The 14076-nt window shown below is 32.6% G+C and overlaps 1 protein-coding gene across 10 annotated transcripts in view; it reads left to right on the top strand.

Moving 5' to 3' along the window:
• NOL4 (nucleolar protein 4) overlaps window positions 1–14076 on the top strand; it is a 407984-nt gene that overhangs the window by 21747 nt on the left and 372161 nt on the right. The gene's annotated exons all lie outside the window — the stretch shown is intronic.

Genomic DNA, 14076 nt, shown 5'->3' on the forward strand with positions numbered 1-14076 from the left:
AAGAGATAGTATATTTCTTGACTAGACCATTAGTAACAGAATATTGATATTCTCATAGCACTGAATATAAAATTTATATTAATGAAACTGATATATGTAAATTATAGGTTGAAATAGAAAATTTACAGATATTTGAAAAATATAATTCTGACCCTAGAATATTTTGAAAAATTTCAAGTGGTTGTTATGGAACTGAGAACTGTTGTATGAAAACTGTGGAACTTAGGAATGTATTGAATGTGGCCCAATATTCACTCAGGTGGGCTTAGAAGTAAACTTGTGAAAGAAACTATGAAAAAAAAAAAACCTCAATATTTTATGCTAACGGAGAAAGGATGCAGAGGAAGAGTATGAAATAATTAGGAGTTATTTGTAGTATTTATATAACTATCTTTGTGTAATCTTTAGAGTGAGTGTGTTACTTTTCTATCTGTTGGGATATATAATTCCTACCATTAATTTCCATTGACAGTGAGAGTAGTGGTTAAGAACATGAACTCTAAAGGCATGCAGCTGCCTGAGTTTGGTTTCCAGCTCTGTCGTGTGTTGGCTGTGGGACTTTTGGCAAGTTACTTAATGCCTCTGTGCCTCAGATTATTTATCTACACACTGAAGATGGTACTTACTTCATGGGATTTTTATGAAGATTAAATGAGTTAATATTTTAAAATACTTAGAAAATGCCCAGTATATAGTAAATGCTATACAAGTAATTTCCAAGTAAGAATAAATGTGTTTTTGGAAATGATAATGTAAAAAACTAACAGAATATCATTTTCCCCTTTCTCTTCCTCTATCCCCCTCTCTCGCTCTCTCTCACTCTTTCTGCCTGTCTTTTTTCTTTCTCCCTCTCTTTTTCTTTATGTGTCACTCACAGTCTCTATCTTATCATGCAAAACATCAACCCTATACACAGAAGCATAGGAGTATATTATTATATTAATTTGTTCAATTTAAGACAAAAATGAGCCTCTTTTTTAAATCGAAGTTGATCCTCAGTTTGAAATTTCTTATCAACTCTAAGGAACTCTTACTGGTTAGAAACATTCTGGGAAAAAATTTATCTTTCTTATGGAACTCTTCTTGCCATGTGGAACTCTTCCGTTGAATGTTGTTACTGAATTAGCCAGTTAGTTCATTCCAACAATACATTTCTTATTTTTTTCCTCTGAACAGATCAACTTTCTTATATTGGCAGCTGACTTTTGGTACCACAGTGACATGTCTTAAGTGTATGTCCTACATGGATTGAGAGATATTGTATGTAATATATTAATATATTATTTTTCAGAGTGGTTCATTTGGGACTTTTTAGTTTTATGGACTAGTAAACTTTGTAAAAGTTAAACAGGAGACCAAACTAATTTGCCAAATTTTTGTTTTGCCATATGAGGATATAAGAGCATTAAAGAATAAACTGTCGTCCATCATACTAACATTATATCAAAGAGGAAGTTAACGTAATAACCACAACTAGGAAAGATTTAGAGTCGAGATTTTTAAATTGAGTAAGTTTAACTTAATAAAAAATTCATTTTATTTTTAAAATTATTTCTTCTCAAATAGGACTATGTTATCATCTGGCACCAGTACTGAGACAATTTCGTCTCTTTATGAGACACATTTTGTTTGGTTTATCAGGATATATTAATTACAGAAGAACAGCCGATGAAGTGCTACCATGTTAACAGGGCTCATGGTCCAGTTTATAAACTGCTGAGAGCGATCGCTGAAAATGAATTTTTTAATGAACTCTTCCTCATAATAGTAGTTTTCTCCTCCAAAAAAAAAGTAACATGTTTATTTCTCTGTCAACTCTTAGTTTGCTTACTTCTGTGATGATACTCTGTAGATGGTGCCAGGGTCTGAAAAACAGCACAACAATTACTAAAATGAAAACTGAAGAACAAAGTAGTTATTATATAAAAGGAATTATGTATATATCCCAGCTTAAGATGCTGCTGCTCTTGTTGATATTCAATTATAGGACTTGGATTGACAGCAGCTATTACTTACCCTGTGCTTATCCAGCAAGCCTCTCTGTCTTCTTCTGAACTGTAGAGTTTGATGTGAAACAATATTTTTAAATGAACAATTAAATAATTGGTGCTTTCTGATTGTAGATATCCTCTTCCTATCTCCTAGAATTTGCTGATGTCACTGTTTTTTTCTAACCTTATGCCATAATTAAGAAATGTTTCAGAATATTCAATCTTTGGTTCTCCACCTCCAACAATGAACTATGCCCCTGATTTCTACACTTATGTCATGATAGAATGATAGGTTTACAAAACATTGAAGTGTTCATCTTCTGGTGTTATGCACAAGTTTTACTTGGCTTTTATGGTTTGGACTGGGATAGAGTGAAGTTAAAAACTACATTTAATGCCGTGGATTCAGAGATAATTGAGATTCTTTCCCTTAAGAAGCACTTTAATTGTTTGTTTACTTATTTGTGTATATTTGTCTATGGGGGGACAGATAAACCTGCTTATGTTACCTTTTAAAGCAGTTTTAGATCATTTTTGCTCCTCTTTTTATTTGAGGCTACTGTCCCATTTTAGCCAGATTTCATCTACTTAAAATGCTAATTAGGTTGGAGGCTAGCACTTTAACAGCTGTCCATTGTCCAGCAGATGTGGCCCTGGTACCACATAAGGTATGAAGTTTGAACTAAAGCCCTTCATAGAGCTGAAGCCATCTAAGGACTTTGTTCTCAGTAGAGGTTGGACTAGGATATAACAAAACAAAACAAAAACAAAAACAAAACTTCTCTGTCTCAGGCTTTGCTCTGAAAAAGAAGGAACATTTCCTCTGATAATTCATAACCATAGGTCCCTCACTTATGTTGATTTGTTGTTCCAATATGCAATAGCAATGCAATCATGAAGATTCAAAGTTAGGAAATTAATATTAGTCAATAAGAGGTGGTAGCACCTGAGGGTGACTGGCAGAAGCTTTTGCAAATTCTCTTTGGAATGAAGCAATTAACACAGGCCCTTAGGTTTCCAACAGAGAAATCACAACTGAACTTGAACTTGAGCCTGTATGCCCAAGTAGTATGATTTTTGTCATATATAAAGCAAAATTTGGCAGAATTCCAATGAAAAATTGGCAAAACACTACAATAGTAGAAAGTTTGTCACATATTTTCATTCAATTCTTGTCTGGTTTGACTGCCCTTCACTAAAAAGAGTACAAGATTTAATCTAACAGTAAAGAAGCTTGGTCAAATGTACAGATATTTTACCTGTACCTAGCAATGACAGCATCCACATTATTCCCAAAAATATGCAAATAATTTTTTAAAGTTGCATATACATGATGCTATAAAACAGGTATCAATACATTTCTAAGATGGATTCACACATTTAATTTGAATTCTTAATTTAAATTAAAAATTATAAGTGAATTGCTATTTGAAAATATAATTGGAAGTTTTAAAAGCACACTGAAAAATAATTCATCTACCAAAGAAAAGTCAAAATGGAAATTCGAAAATATTTTGAAGGAAATAACGAAAATATTTATGTCAGGATTTTTATGAGGCAGCCAAATTGGCATTTGTCACTTTTAGTGTTTCTCTTTATAGGGGGTGAGGAGGATTGGAAATCAATGAGATATCCCATATGATTTAAGCAGTCAGAAAAGGAGAAAATAAAGGCAATCCAAAATAAGTATATAATAAAAAAGTAGAAACTAATAAACCCTTTCAGGACTGTGGGTTTGTATACTTTCTGATGAGAAATCCGCAAAAATTCAAGTTATTTTTATTCTGTATGCAATGTGTTGTTTATTCTCTAGGTGCTTTGAAGATTGACTTTTTCTTTGATGTTCAAGTTTCACTGTGACATGACTAGGTTTCACTGTATTCTCCTTGTGATTTGGTATCTTGACTCTTGCAAATTTTGCTTAAATTTATGTCTTTCACTAAATGTGGGTTTTTGCCCATTACTTCTTCAAATCTTTTTCTACTTCCCTTCCTTCTGGGCCTTTAACAACCCACATGATAGAAATTTGGATATTGTCCCATACATCTCCGAAGCTCTTTTCATTTTTATCAACCCATTTCCTCGCTTTTCACATTAGGTGTTTGGTAGATCTATTGATCTATCTTTGTTCATGTCCTTAAGTTAATGATGCTTCTTCCCTACCATGGCCTTTTCCTGTGTTGTTCCCTGTGCCAGGAATTCAAACCACCTTCCACCACCCTCTCCACGGAGTTAACTCCTATGCATCCTTCCGGTCTCATCTCAAGTCATGCTTTTTACAGCATGTCACCGTAGTATTTCTTCTTAGTGTTTATGTCCCTTTATGATAATACATGTGCTAGTGTGATTATTTGATTAAATCCTGTAATTTCCATGAGATAAACTCCACCAGAACAGGCAGAGTTTAAATTTTCTGCCACTATTCCTTAGCTTCTGGCACAAAGCAAGCATATAATAAATGTTGAGTATAAAACATATGGCTTTGTTCTTTCATGGTATTATCAGCCTATACACCTGTGTTTACTGTAGACAGGGCAAGTACTCATTTGCCTCTCTTTTTGACCTCTCCTTGATGAACTATAAAATTGAGAAATTGGATTAGATTTTACCTATCGATTTATTCAACACTGAAATGCCATTTAAAGAAAATCTATTATTGATTTAAAGGATGCTTTTAATAGAAAAAGGATAAAGATCATAGCTTTTGGTTTTCTATTTTCTTAATTGTAAAATCATAATGAAATGGAATAGAATATTGAATATCACTAAAACCTGCTTAATTCCCATGTTATATATTGTAATTTCTCTATGAGTTAGCACCCTTTTGTAGTTTTTCTCATATGCAAATAATTTTGTATAAAAGAGAGTAATGGATCTTCATAAATTCATCATTACACTTTCTACTCCTAAAAGAAAATAGAAGAACTCAAAACCTTTGCTATACCTATTGTTTGATATCAAAGAGACAGCAAAAGCAACAGGAATGTATTTCAAAAAGTTCTAAAGTATCTGCTCATTAATTTACCAAGCCTTCTTAAAGACTGTTATCAGAAGTATATAAGGAGTTATAAAATAGTTTGTATACCATATCTAATAAAACTACACTCATTGAATTTATAGAAAATACTTATTTGTTGAATATTATTTAGTTTCTTGAACCTTTAAGTGTAGATTAAGGAATTATAATATGGAGAAAGACAAAAGTTAGTGGAAAATAAGTTAAACTGTTCTAAGGGAAAAGTCCCTTTCTGCTGGTTTCTGTAAATGCCAAGTAATCTTTCTGTTGCATGGAAGTTTGCTGCAAATACATATGTTTTGCAGTTAACAAAGTGTGAATAAACCCTCTCAGAAATATTTGCTCGAGGGCCCCCGAATCCCTGCTGTGAACATCTAATCAAAATTCATGTTCTACTGACAATAGCTCAGTAATGTCAACTTCACTTAGAGGACAGGCCATTTACTTTATTATTTACTGAATTATGTTGTGATCTAAACCACTTTGTGATTCTGACTCTGCGCAGTTGAAAAGATTGTGAATGTGTGTGATCAGTCTCAAGTGGCTCTGATCAGCAGTTTTCTAAGATGTCATATAATGTTGTCAGCAGTTACCTTCCTTAGTTTGAGTAAAACAAGATGATAGAATCTTCGTAAGCTGGTTGACTGTCCTTAGTATTTCTATGAGGGTAAGTGTGTGCACACATTTAAGCAGACAGCTCCTCTTGTTGAACTTGACACAATGGTAGAAATGTTTATTTGTGTCATAGAGAAATATGAGGGAAACAATGTTTTCAGCATAGACATTCCTGAAGGGAATCTGATACTTTGCAATTAACACATTTTCTTCAAACATAAGAAGAAAAAGCAGGTATATATAATCATTCCTTTTTTGGTCAGAAGGTGAGATTTATTAGTTTCTTGGGTATTCATGAGCACAGCTATTTCCTGTGTGACCTTCTACAGTTATCTAAATTGTTAAAGTAAGAAAGTTAGATAAAGGTTACCCTGAAGAACAGAAAAATGAATTCTTTATCTACTGGGAGAGATTTTTAAAAAATAGAAGATTGTTCCACCTATATGTTAATGCTAATGTCATGATATTTTACCTTACTGAAGCAATGCTAGTGGAGAATCCCAGGCAAGGTGACATTTTTTTTAACTTTCAGGTATCTTCATCATTGCAATGGAAAACACAATTCATACAACTAGTCATAAAATTGGCATAATTGAGCATAATACAGTGGCCACAAGAAGCTTATTTGGCACACACTGGTACAAAGCTTTATTAAATTTAAATAGCATTTTTTTTTTTTGAAAACTAACATTTGCATTACAAACCTTGAAACTTAAAGGAAAACACAGCAGTATTATTTGAAAAGGTAATAATCTATCAAACATACATTAAATACAAACAAACTGGGTTTGGCCTCTTCAGTATTTTGTCCTTATAAAATCATCAAGATTTGCAAATTTTGTTTTTTCTTACCTACATCAATTTCTACATTGATAAATATTTTGTTATTTGAGACTCATCTTTAGATTATTTTTATTAATTTTAATTTTGAGAAAGAATTTAGAAAGAAACATGATGCCAATTGTCAATAGTAATATCCATAAAATGAAGATTTAAGAAAAATGTTACAGTGATGCCTTAGCATTTCTTGAAAACTGTATCAGTAATTTCTGATAAAGTATCTTTTAAAATTTTAATTGTAATTGATTTAACACAAGGCTGTAATTACAAGATTTTGGTAATTTGAAAATTCTTTTTTGCTGTAAACTTTTTATTAACTTGAATTAAGTGGGTTGGAATAAGTAAAATATCTGTATGTTAAATAGCTTTTAAAAAGATATTCACATATTCACATTTAGGTAGGTAGTTTTTCTTTTTCTTTTCTTTTCTTTTCTTTTCTTTTTTTTTTTTTTTTTTGAGATGGAGTTTCGCTCTTGTTGCCCAGGCTGGAGTGCAATGACATGATCTTGGCTCACCCCAACCTCTGCCTCTCGGGTTCCAGCGATTCTCCTGCCCTAGCCTCCTGAGCAGCTGAGATTACAGGCATGTACCACTACACCAGGTTAATTTTGTATTTTTAGTAGAGATGAGGTTTATCCATGTTGGTCAGGCTGGTCTCAAACTCCCAACCTCAGATGATCCGCCCACCTTGGTCTCCCAAAGTGCTGGGATTACAGGCGTGAGCCACCGTGCCCAGCCTAGCTGGGCAGTTTTTATATTAATTACATGCAAAAATAATTTATAACTTTATTATCCAAAAACTAATGAGGATGACAGAGCTAACATAGTAGCTCTTGAAAAATGAATAAAGTGAAACAAAATGTGTAAACATATTTAAATTTTGAACAAAGATACATTTTTTCTCAGCTTACTTACAAGGTAATTTAATAAATCCCAACAAAAATTTGCTGCTTTTCTTCATTCTTTTCTCTCCTTCCTTCCTTCCTTCCCTCCCTCCCTCCCTCCCTCCCTTTTTCCTTATCTTTCTTTCCTTCTTTTCTTAGTTTATTTTAAAATATAGTATCTATTTAACAATTGGAAAATAAAAATTGTATGTATTTATCTTGTAAAACTTGTTTTGAAATATGTATAGATTGTGGGATGACTAAATTGAACTAATTAACATATGCATTGCTTCACATACTTTTTGTGATGAGAATACTAAAAACGTACTATCTTAGCAATTTTCAAGAATGTAATACTTTTTTTAACTGTAGTCACCAAATCGTACATTGTATATTTTTAACTTATTCCTCCTAAGGGAAATTTTGTATCCTTTAAACAACATTCCCCAATCCCTATCCCCTACCCTAGTCCCTGGTAACCACCATTCTACTCTCTACTTCTGTTTGTTCAGCTTTTATAAAGTTCACATATAAATGAGATCATGAAGAATTTATCTTTCTGTGCCTGGCATATTGCACTTATGTCCTCCAGCTTCATCCATGTTTTAGCGAGTGACACAATTTCCTTCTTTATTAATGCTGCATGTATTTGGTTGTGTATACATACCACATTTTCTTTATCCATTCATCTGTTGATGAGCACTGGTTGATTCTGTATCTTGGCTAGTGTGAATAAGATTGCAATGAACATGAGAGTATAGATATTTTTTCAACATTATGATTTCATTTCCTTGGAATATATACCCAGTAGTAGGATGGCTGGATCATATGGTAGTTCTATTTTTGATTTTTTGAGGATCCTCCATATTTTTTATAATAGCTGTATGAATTTACATTCCTACCAACAGTGTGCAAAGGTTTTTTTTTTTTTCCTCCACATCTTCTCAAATGCCTTTTATATTTTTAAAATAATAGCTAGTATAATAGGTATGGGATGATGTATCATTGTGGTTTAAAATTCCTTTCATCTGATGATTAGCGATTTTGAGCGTTATCCTGATATTCATATTGGCTGTTTGTATGTCTGCTTTGAGAAATGTCTGTTCAAATCCTTTGCTCATGATTTTTCTACTATTGAGTTGAGTTCCTTATATATTTTGGATATTAACCCCTTTAATATATGCATGGTTTGCAAATATTTTCTCTCATTCCATTGATTCTTTCTTCACTCTGTCAATTGTTTCCTTGGCTGTGCAGAATCTTTTCGGTTAGGTGTAATTCCATCTGTCTATTTCTGCTTTTGTTTCCTGTGTTTTGGGCATATATCAAAAAAATCATTGTCCAGACTAATGTCATAAAACTTTTCTTTATGTTTTTCTCTTGCAGTTTTATAGTATTAGGTCTTATGTGTAAGTCTTTAATAATTTGGTGTTAATTTTTGTATATGGTATGTGCCTTAGTCTATTTTGTGTTGCTATAACGGAATACCAAAGACTGGGTAATTTATAAAGAATAGAAATTTATTTCTTACAGTTCTGGAGGTTAGGAAATCTAAGGTCAAGTAGGCTGCATCTGGTGAAGGCCCTCTTGCTGCATCATTTCATGGTGAAAGGTGGAAGTGCAAGAGAGCATGAAAAAGCAAGAGAGCAAGAGGGGGCCTAACTTGCTTCTTATAACAATCCACTTTGTGATAAGTAACCCAGTCCCATGATAATACCATTAATCCACTCATGAGGGCTCTGCCCTCATGACCTAGTTACCTCTGAAAAGCCCCACCTCTCAACACTGTTGCATTGGGGATTAAGTTTCTAACATATGAGCTTTGGAAGACACATTTAAGCAACAGCAGTGTGAGATATTGGCCTACTTTTATTTTTCTGCATGTGGATATCAAGTTGTCCCAATACCATTTACTGAAGAAAATGTCCTTTCTCCATTATGCGTTCTTGGCACCTTTATTAAAAATCAATTGGCTTTAAATGTGTGAATTTACTTTTGGGTTATGTATTCTGCTCTGTTGGTCTGTGTGTCTGTTTTTATTACCAGTACCATACTGTTTTGATTACTACAACTTTGTAGTGTGTTTTAAAGTCAGGTCGTGTGAGGACTCCAGATTTGGTTTTGCCCAAGATTGCTTTGGCTATTTTGCATCTTTTGTGGTATCATACAAATTTTAGGAATTTTTTTCTATTTATGTGAAAGTGTCATTGGAATTTTATTAGGGATTACATTGAATCTGTAGATTGCTTTGGGTGCTGTGGATGTTTTAACAATATTCTCTCAAATCATGAACATAGGATTTCATTTATTTGTGTCATCAATGATGTCTTTCATCAATGATTTATTTTACTAAAGAAGCAGTAAATCTCAAAGAGCTATAAACTTGTGACAGCTCTTTGTTTTTGCAGATACCAATAAAGGCTTCTTAATCCTTTGAGCTGAAAATCTTGCCAAAATTTCAGAGCTTTAATATACAATCCTGACATAGTGGAGAGATGAACATCTAATATCTTAGCACATCACAACAAACAGTATCTCCTTTACATAAGCTAATAATTGCAGGAGGAACATACACATGTGCATATGTGAATGAGTATGTGTGTGTGTAGGGGGAGAACATGTTGGTAGGTAGAGGAATTTTTAACAACGTAGGGTAAATTAGACAAATACAGAGATGTGACAGACTTGTAGCTAATATCACCAACCTGTATTCCTCTCTTGGCCTTTCTCTGCTGGCATAGCCAGCTTCCTTTTGTAAAGTTTGAATGTGCTACACACTTGCTTTTCCAGCTTCCCTGGAAGCTAGAGATTTGGACTATAAACCCCATCTATAAAACAAGAGCTAAGGGAAATTCTTTTGTAAGGCTTTCAGGAAAGTTATTTCTCCATAAATAAAGAGATTAGCAGAATAAAACAGTCTTTGCTTGACATGGCAGTGCATAAACATGAAGCTGGAGACTTCTGAAGTCATATTGCAAACAACAGAGAGATAGAATTACCATGACATGGATGACAAAGGGTAAAATTGGGAACTGTTAACATGGGTCATGATGATACCTTTTTGACTCAGAACCAAATGGAAAAGCACTGCCTCTGGAATTTTTTTGTATATGAAATTTTAAGTGAATAAGAATTTTCAAGTTGGATATTATGTTAATTATAGTAAAATCATATTAACTGAAAAGTGATCAATTATTGTGTTATGTAGTACAATATCATTATATTATATATGTATGTATTTTATATAGTATAGTGTAAATCAATTTTTGAAACATTTAGAACAATGGAAATGAAAAGAGTGAAACTTAATAGTGTTTTCAACTGATAATACATTTTAAAATTAGGAAGTTAGTAGAATTGGGTGGGGATACAATCAAATACTTGTGGAATTTTCTTGTTTTATCACATGCCCACGACCTGAAATTGTGTAATCATGTAGTCGTATTTTTAAGAAAACGCAGTAAAGCATAGGGTCTTTCTACTTTCTGTTCTACAATTTCAAACTAAAGTTTATTTGCATATTCAGTGATTTTTAAGCAATATCTTTATTTTTTAAGTAACATGGGGTACTTATAACTCTGCCCTGATGAGATTCTTTGGCTGTGTTAGAATATTTTTGTAATAAGTGAAACAGTTTTGCATAGTGATGCCAGAAACCTACGTATAAAATACTGTTGACATATTTTGGAATATAAAATTATTTCTATCATGTTCTGATCTGAATAACATTATTGTACTTTTTGGAGTGTGAAATAAATATACAACTGTAATGAAATGCATAATTTTAAAATTATTGTTAAAATATAGTTATGTGTATGTTTAAATATTAATTAAATTCTAAGTAATCAAAACCTAACATTTCATTTGCTATTTTTACATATTAAAAATGTCTTTGGACTCTTCCCTTGACCTGTTCTACTCAGTTTATGAATATAAATTACAAGGATAACAGAGACTAGGACTCACTATAAACAGATAAATGCTACTAGTAATTCAAAGCACACATTTTATTTTTGGTGACTGGGATTCTACCTTCATATATAAAGGACAGCACATTTATTCATATAAATTTTGAATATATAAACATAATAAAATGTTACTGAATATATTGTTATTATTTGACAATTATTTATAGAAGAGTATTTGGGAGATACATATAATCATGTACACCATTTGTCCAGTTGCATTACATTTTAAGAGACCATTTTGATTTATATTCCAAGCTTTTATTTGCATGCGATCTGTTACAGATGGCCTCTAGCCATACTTATCAAGAGCTAAGCATTCTCAGCTCTAGTAATTATGGTAAATGAATATCAATCAATCTGTTTTGCCACTTTATATAGACCATAATTCCAGATGGAAGCTTGCTGTTTATAAATCTGAATTCCTGCCAAAACAGAGATGTTGAAATTCATTTGGATACTCTCTACATGCAATATATCTAATACATATATATGCGCACGCATGTGTGTGTATGTATATGTAGGTATAAAATAAGTAATATATATAAAATAATATGTTATATATAACAAGCTATATATATATATATATATATATGCGTATATATAACTTTCTCTACTATTGGAATTGTAACTTTAAAACAGAACAATGGTCCAGTATGAAGTTTAGATGGAAACCTCATGATGTCATAGCAACCTGCAAAACAGATGTTTAAAATGAATCTCCAAGTCCATAGGGTACTGCCAATATGACTCCTTTGGATTCAAATAACTCAGCCTTATGGGAATTAAAAAATATGTGTTTATTTTGCAAATGAGGAATCAAAATAAAGTAAATATTTTGAACTCAGTTTAAAATGGCTTAGTATTATTTTTTCAGATTGAATTGTTTCTAAACTAGAATACATTAATTTAAAATATACTATGTGGAATATAGTCTTAAAATGTGCTATTACATATAATGGAATAAGCTTATATGTATAACTTAGTAAAAATTAACTTTTTCATTAATAGGGATTCTTTGATTTTGCTCACTAATACATTTCTTGTTCTAGAATAGGGCCTCTTATATAGTAAACACCCAATCAATTTTTGCTGAATAAATTAACTTTGAAAGTCAAACTGCTTGCTACGTTTTGAGTATATTCATGAGAATTCATGTGTTAGAAATTTGGTCCCCAGCGTGGCAGTGTTCAGAGGTGGGGCCTCTAAGTTGGATTGGGTCATTAAGAGGTGTTAATGCTGCTCTTGTGGAACTGGTGAATTCTTAGGGAGTGAGCAAGTATCACTCTTGCTGGACTGCAAGAGTTACTATGAGATCAGGTGATTATTAATATAAACTGAGACTGCCCCTCATGTTTTGCCTCTTTTGCATACATTCACTTGCCCTTCCACTTTTGTGCCATTTTATGATGCAGCACAAGGCCCTAATCCAGCACTGGCCAGATGCAGCCACTTGATCTTGGACTTTCCAGCTTCCACAACCATGAGCCAAATAAACCTCTTTGCTTTATAAATTATCTGGTCTCAGGTATTCTCTTACAGAAACAGAGAACAGACTAACACACTGCCATTATTTAAGGTTCTTGGAAGTCTTTGATAGAAGTTAATATAGTGGAAATATAGCTCATTTTACCTTTAATCTCCCCGAGTCTATTTTTTAAAAAAGTATCAATATTTTTATAAAACCTTGAGGTCATGTACCTTGGGTTCATATGTTAATTTTGTATAGGTAAGAATATTCATTTGGGTCTAAATACAGATAGTCCTCAAATTATGATGGACTTACGATGATTTGACTATGGCTTTTGAACTATACAATGTTGAGAAAATTATACACATTCAGTAGAAACTATACTTCAGATTTTGAATTGATCTTTTCCTGGTTTAGTTATATGTGATATAATACTCTCTGGGGTGGTGGGCAGTGACAGAGGGTCATTCTAGTTTTCACTCTTGGTACAGTATTCAATACATTACTTTAGGTATTCACATTTTATTATAAAATAGGATTCTATCAGATGATTTTGCCCAACTGTAGGCTATATAAGTGTTCTGAGCAGATTTAACGTAGGCTAGGCCAAGCTATGATGCTTAGTAGGTTAGGTGTACTGTGTTAAATACTGTATTGTCTGCTACAGTATTTTCAACTTACAATGGGTTTATTGGAATATAGCCCCACTATAAGTTGAGGAATATCTGCAATATATACATTTATCAAAATGTGAAATTACTAAAAATTTAAGCAATAGCTAACTCTGGCATTATATCTTAGACACCTCTGAGACTGAACTGAGGCATATCTCCTTCAATTCTTTCATTTTTTTTTACTCCAGTCCTAGCATATATTCAACAATTATTTGAGTGGCAAGTATATATGAGACATTATACTGTATCCAGTTAATGACAAAAAGATGAATGACTTTTCATACTCTTAAAACACCTGTAATTAACAAGGAGATATAGTATCTACAAAAATAACTACAGTACTTGACATCATGTGTAATTAGGACATTGCATGCATATTAAAGCACAGTGAGATACCACTACTTACTGATTAGAATGGTGAAAATCTAAATCACTGACAGTACCAAATATTGGTGAGGATGTGGAGCAATAGAACTCTCATTCATGGTGGTGGAAATGCAAAATAGTACAGCAACTTTGGAAGAGAGCTTCATGGTTTTTAAAATAAAACTAAAAACATTCTTAACACACAATCCTGCAATCAAACTCCTTAGTATTTACACAAGTGAGTGGAAAACATA

This window comes from Piliocolobus tephrosceles, chromosome 18, assembly GCF_002776525.5.
Source record: "Piliocolobus tephrosceles isolate RC106 chromosome 18, ASM277652v3, whole genome shotgun sequence".
Lineage (NCBI taxonomy): Eukaryota > Metazoa > Chordata > Mammalia > Primates > Cercopithecidae > Piliocolobus > Piliocolobus tephrosceles.